The 6,578-nt window shown below is 55.7% G+C and overlaps 1 long non-coding RNA gene across 1 annotated transcript; it reads right to left on the bottom strand.

The window, feature by feature from the left end:
* Positions 1 to 301: 301 nt before the first annotated feature.
* On the bottom strand, positions 302 to 1,461 carry LOC109277810 (uncharacterized). The gene is made up of 2 exons (XR_002085332.2): positions 1,322 to 1,461; positions 302 to 1,105 (listed from the first exon to the last, which is right to left on the bottom strand). It is a non-coding gene; the product is annotated as an uncharacterized LOC109277810 (long non-coding RNA).
* Between the last annotated feature and the right edge of the window lie 5,117 nt (positions 1,462 to 6,578).

Genomic DNA, 6,578 nt, shown 5'->3' with positions numbered 1-6,578 from the left:
GGTGTCTGCCTCCCACCCCGTGGGGAAAAAAAATGACTATTGAACGCGCTCAATCTGGGCAGAAGACACAGGATACAAAGTGCACCCCAACTCCAATGACAACTATGAGGTCTGGGAAAAGGCCTCCTTTTACGGTGGTATAAAGGTTCAGGGAGGTGAAGTCCCACCCCTACAGTCACCAGGCTCCTAAGGGAAAGAATATTCAAGCCTGCACCTGCCTGGCCCTCAGCCCTGTATCTTTCCTTGCTAATAATGATCATGGGTGGTCTTTGTGAGCATCCCCAAAACAGAGCCAGGCAACTGGATGTTCACACAGAAAGCACTTGTTAGATGTCTGGAGCGAGGGCTCCTTAGGACATAGAGATAAAAGACCTCCCTGCTCGGGGAAGGAGGCACTGCCTTCTGGAGCTGGTCAACCTCAGAGTTCCAGATGGATACCAGGTTGCTGAGAAAACCCGTCCTTCATAAAAGCTGTAATTCAGAGCCCCTTCCTCCGTATGATGCTAGAAAATGGGCAGGAACGGCTTAGCTTCTAAACCTCTTTCTCAGCTGTAAAATGGGGATAAGGAGTTTGCCCAAGCCCGCATGTCCTGGAAGGGACTGGTGATGCACACCGTGGCCCCTAAACGGTGGCTTTCTTCCTTCACCTACTAAAGCCGCCCCCAATGCAAGTGGTAGGGATGTGCTAATAGGTTTCTTTGCACCCTGGGCCTCCGGTGTTCTCAGTTCCTGGTTCTTGCTGGCAAAGCCCGGGGACCCTCGGGCTGGCTCAGACCCTAGAAGCAGGCTTCTCTTCTCCTAGATCTCAAAGTTCCTGCCAGCAGAGGCAACTTCCTGTCTTTGAGGTGCAGTTAGCCCATCCAATGCTTTGAGACTGAACAATACCCCTCTCTGGGGTTTTGTGGTCCCCTCTGTAAAGGGTAGGTGCTGGTTCATGGGGCCAGGTTCTTTGACATCTGTAGATGGTGGTGAGGGGGCTCTGCACAGAGGAGCTCAGGAGCTCTACCCACGGTCCGGGAAACTTTAGAAAAATGGCCAAGGAGCTGGCACAGAACTGGGTAATAGCTGATGAGGGGCTGGTGATGTCCATTCTGGGCTCAGTCACCTATGAGATGCAGAGGCCATAGAAGCGGGAAGCCAGGTCGAGGACCCCTCGGAGGAGGAGGAAGGAGGTGGGCAACAATCATAGCTCCCGATTTCCCGGCTTGCCTGAGGCGCCAGATGCTGGCTGTGCCTCTTAGCTGCTGGGAGACCTTAGGTGAGCCCCTTCTCCCCGCTCTATGGAGCAAGGAAAAGGGTGATTGAGATGAGGTCACTCAACTCTGCACGTGTGGTTTCCCATGAAAATGCTCATCCGTGTCCACGCTGGGCATGGAGAAAACGGTCTTGTTGAGGCTGCAACCGTCTCCATGGCTGCGGCTGCAGACTGAGACGTCCCACTGGGAGATGTCACAGGTTGGATTTCTGGGATAAAGACTGAGATGTTCACTAAAAGGGATCCACCCTTAGGGAAGAGGGGGGAAAGTCGAGCTGCAGCGTGAACCCAGTGCGACAGCCTTGGCTGACCCCGTGGCAAGCCCTGGAGCTAGGGTGACCCTTCAGAGGTGTGCCGGGGGGGGGGGGGTGGCCTGGCCAGGCCTTTATACCCCCCTGCATGGGCATATCCCCAGCTGTGGGCTACGGCAGAGCAGGGCATGACCTTTGGGTAGGTGGCTTTCTACAGCTGGGGGATCGGATAGGAGCAGTGAGTCCCAAGGAAATACGTGGAGTGGGGGTGGGGCAGGGAGGGCTTCCTGAAGGAGGCGGCCTCTGGCTTGAGTGCGAAAGGTCACGGGAGAAGGACTTGGCTAGGTGAAAGACAACAGGGGTGGGGGTGCAGGGGGGAGGGATGTGTAGACCAAGGAAACCTGGGTGAAGGATGGGGAAGGTGGAGGAAGGAAAGGGCAGCGGCCGGGCCCATTGCTGTCCTTGGACAAAGCGTGTGCCTGTTTGAAGTCTCTGGGAACACACTTCCCCTAGACAGCCACATGGCTCACTTCTCTCTACATTCAGGTCCTGGGGAGCCTTCCTGAGGAGGGGATGTTTGAGCCAATGACTCTCTCCCAAATGGCAGCCCTTGCTGCACTCCATCTCGTACCTTGCTTTGCTCCCCAGCTGTCCTTGCCCCGAGAATGGAAATCTTCCCGAGGGAAGACCTATTCTGTATCCTCTGAAGCCCCAGCACTCAGAGCAACAGCCACTCACTTGGCTGCACTTGAGGGCTCTGCCCGAGTGAGCGAGGAGATGGGAGAGGAGCCAGGGCCGGGTGGCAAAATGTACAGTGACCTCCTGTGCAAGGGTCCTGGGGCAGAGGAGCTGGTTTAGAAAACATGGTGCATCCCGGTAGCTTGCCCGGTGCCTTGGCCACTGGAGCAGATGTCCTGGAGAGGACAGAGTGACCTTCCTCCCGGAGACCTGGAGAGAGAGGGACCCTCACTGCGGCAGATACGGCCCATCCGCCTGTCTCCAGGCCAGATGGCACCTTAAGCCAGCCCAGGTGTGGATGGGGCCAGACTCCCCAGAGACCTCTTTCAGAAGTCTCTCACTGCAGCTTGGCCTTCAAGTCTCACACCTTTCTGGGCAGGATGTTCCTTTATTGCAAATCCCCCCCCCCAGCTGATTGTTCTCAGGACCCAGCCCTTTGATGGTTTTATTGTCCCTAAATTCACACCAGGCCCCAATAACTTCAGAGCAGGTAGAGAACGCAGAGCAGGGAGGGTGCTGTGAGCGAATGGCCCAGGATCAAGGCCGGAGATTACAATCTATAAATCTGCAGGGACCGGGCTTGCCTCTGAAGGTTTCCGCGTGTGGGGCAGGGGTGCGCCCTGCAATCTCCGGCCCAGAATGCCAGGGCTAAGTGAAGCAAGGTGGCCCCCCCCCCACCTCCCGGGGCTCCCACGTGCACCTGCTTTTGCTGCCCGTGAGATGGTTGGTCCATGCATCTGACTGCTGCACTGCCCGGCAGGGACCAACGCTAGGACCGAGTGTCATTGGAAGCTGAACCTATGAGGCTTCATAGTCGTCTCCACAAGTACCAGCTCCTGCTAGAATCGGCTTGGCTGACTTGTGGGTCCAGGGACCCCAAATTAAGATGATTTGGGTACAAGTTGGTTAGTATTGTTGCCTCCCTCCCGCCCCCTCCCCATCCTTTCCGGGATGACCTCCAAATTAAGAGGGCTGTAAAGGAGATGACCATCCTGAGCAACTAAGACTTATCCTCCTGGGAACCTCGTGAGATACCGCCTGGAATAAACCTCAGAACTGTTCTCCCAGGAAGGAGGAAGCTGGGGGCCTTTAACCACTAAGCCCTGCCTCTCGTCGACGGGGCGGGGTCGCTCTGGGTGTTAACTTCTCAGCACTTCTGAATTGTGTGTGATTACAGCAGCTCTCCCGGCTGGAGAAAGCCCTTCAGAGATGAAGGGGCTTTTGAGGTGGGGGGTGGGTATCAGCATGAAGATCACGTGACGGGAGCTGTCCGCTGAACTTGGAGGTGAACTTCAGGGTGGTCTGCAAGGCAACGTGCAGGCCACATGTGCTGCCTTTGGGAACTCGTAGAGCTGGAAGCCGACACAAGCCCCCGTGTGCTTGGACCGGCACGGCAGCCTCGGTTAACCCAGCCGGTAAATGTCGAAGCCATGGCCACCGTTTTCCTAACCCACTAGGGTGCAGTCATTCTTCGTCACTTTGTCCTGCTTGGCATCTGTAGATCCTCAAATAAGGAAACAGCCAAGGTGGCAGCCGGCAGCTGATCTGAATGAAGACCAAGAAGGCGGCTAAGCCAGCAGCCGGAGGGAAGCATCATCCCAAGTCAGGGGAACGGAGAAGGGGGCGGGGCGGTAAGATGCAACCGACTTTGGCATCACAGGAAACTGCAGGAAGGTCAAATATGGCTGGGGGAGAGCGGTGGTAGATGCCCTGGGAAGAGACCGGTGGGGCCGGACTATGACTGACTTCATAGGTCGGAGAAGGGACTTTGGCTTTTCTTCTCAGGCCAGTAGAAAAGCAGAAGCGTTAAAATAAGATCTTGAAATCTTACTCTATCACCATGGATGGAGCCAACTGGTCTCCTTTCTCCCATTCTCTCTAGAACAATCAGTAGAAAGTCACGATCTCATGGTTTGTGAGTTCGAGCCCCGTGTCAGGCTCTGGGCTGACGGCTCGGAGCCTGGAGCCTGCTTCGGATTCTGTGTCTTCCTCTCTCTCTGCCCCTCCCCTGCTCATGCTGTCTCTCGATAATGTTAAGTGACTCCCACCCACCCCCCCCTTTTTTTTTTTTTTAATTTAAGACAATTCCTAGGGTCAGGCTAGAGCTGGTATCCCTTCCCCACTGTGTCCAGGGGCAGGTTAACCATTTACCAGCCCACCGCTGACACCAGGGGAAGCTAAGGGGTGGGGAAGACCCAAACTTTGGCAGGTTTGGCCGCTGCCTAGAAGCAGATCTGACCAAGTTAGTCTAGGGGGGGCGCTCAAGAGCAAAGGCAGCCCCGGGGACAGAGGACCCGTGTGCCCAGCTGCGTTATCGCTGGGGAGGCAGATCCTAACTCTGTCTGCTAACCACCTTCCTGGACCTGAACTAGAAGCTGAGAAGCGTGCTACGCGGCCGAGCCCCCCTGTGCGCATGCGGGAGGGGGTTTGCGTTTTCCCCACCTGCGAGACCCTGCTATGGGACAGACGGGCACCGAACCCCGTTTCCGTGTCTCCACGCGCCCTGGACCAGCCGTGCTTCGCCGCCTGCCCCTTCCAGCTACTCTGTCTTTGCTTTCTCGCCTCCAGTGGAGTGGAGTGGAGTCAGTGGAGGAGGAAGATCAGAAGGTAGAGGGAGAAAAACACCGGGTTATTTATTGATTCCAACAGCAGAATGCTTTGAACCTGCAGTTCCCTCCCCCGGGGCTGTTTATACCAGACGTTAATGGGGCTTACTGCTTTACGTCTTTCCCCCTATTATCTTTTAGGAGACCTTTTCCAGCATATTAAAAAAAAAAAAACAAAAAAAAAACGGCCGGCCTGCCCCCTCCCCCCTCCCCCCTCCCCCCCTGTTCCTGCCCTATCCTTCTTCACATTCATCACCAACTGATACTGTATTTGTTTAGCGGTCCCCTCCCCTCCCGTCCCCTCCCCTGTGGGGAGTAGAGCTTGGAATAGGAGCTCCCCGAGGGTTGGGATTTCATTATTTGCGTTGACGGCCCTGTCCTAGCACATGGAACAATGCTGTAGGATTGTGTCGTTCAAAGGGGACACTGAGTGAAAGGCCCGTGTGTCCCTGTGTGACCCAATATGGCGGCTCCATCAGTAAGGTCCCAGGCGTGTGGGGGGTGGGTGGGCGCAGTGAGTGAGAAGGCGAGGGCATTTAAGGGCTTTGGAATAGATTCTGCATGTTGGAGTATTACGAGCAGGGGCGCCTGGGTGGCTCAGTTGGTTAAGCATCTAACCCTCGGTTTCAGCTCTGGTGGTGGTCTCGTGGTTCGTGAGTTTGAGCCCCATATCGGGCTCTGTGCTGACAGTGCAGAGCCTGCTTGGGATTCTCTCTCTCCCTCGCCTGCCCCCCATCCCCTGCCTGTGCTCTCACTCTCTTTTCTCTTTCAAAATAAACTTCAAATCGTGTTAAAGCAAACAGGGGAAGGTGAGGCAGCCCAGGGGGCAGCAACTGGAGGCCACTGTTAGAAGGGAGCCATCGGGTTGAGTCTGGAAAGGCTTTGGATTCCCCCAGCAGTGGTTGGCAACCAGGAGGAATACAGCCGGCAACAGGGCTTCGACAGAACTGACGGGACAAAATCTGAGGACAAGAGAGAGGGAGGGAGACAGCCTGGTTCTCCCATCTCTCTCATCCCATTGGATGAGCTGCCGGGCAGTGAGTCTAGGAAGCAGCCCCCCAGTGGTGTGCGGAGGGAAGGGAGAGAAGGGTTTACGACGGTGGTTACAGCAAAATCCTGGCCTGGCACGCTGCAGGTATTCAAATATTTGAAGAGGCTGGCCTCTGCTTTTCCGTCATTCAAGGAGAAACGGAATGCAACTGACCTGCAGGGATGTAAGAAAGGCCATGTGGCCGCAGGGAAACGGACCGTTGCCCCGACCCGGCCAGTCTCCTGACTTCCAGCAGGCCCAGACGTCCAGTCTCCTGCCCGTAGGTTCCGCACACGGGTGGATCTGTTTCTAGTGGCCAAAAGTGTTGATCGGAACAGTCTGATTCTGGAAAGGGAGCGCTCGGGGGTGGGCTACTCTTGCTCAATAACCTGCTATGGCTCACCACTGCCTTCAGAATCAAGTTCACCTTTTTGCTGAAAGGCCCCAAATACAGGCCAGGGAGGTTCCACCAGACATCCACACCTTCCTTTTCACATCTACCGAGTGTGGCTTCAGCCAGGATCATCTGCTCAGACCTTGTATCAGCTAGCTATTGCTGTGTCAAACTTATTCCAAGGTGCAGTGGCTTAAAGAGCTGAGTGTGTATTATGGCTACCGAGTCTAGGACTCAGCTTGGGGGGGAGGATCTTGATCTCAGGGGGGGCTCATCCTGCATCTCTGGTCAGCTGGAGTTGGGG

This window comes from Panthera pardus, unplaced genomic scaffold, assembly GCF_024362965.1.
Source record: "Panthera pardus isolate Hobbes unplaced genomic scaffold, ASM2436296v1 HiC_scaffold_15, whole genome shotgun sequence".
Classification (NCBI taxonomy): Eukaryota; Metazoa; Chordata; class Mammalia; order Carnivora; family Felidae; genus Panthera; species Panthera pardus.
The sequence above is the reverse complement of the archived record's forward strand: the minus strand, read 5'-3'. Positions and strand labels throughout refer to the sequence as shown.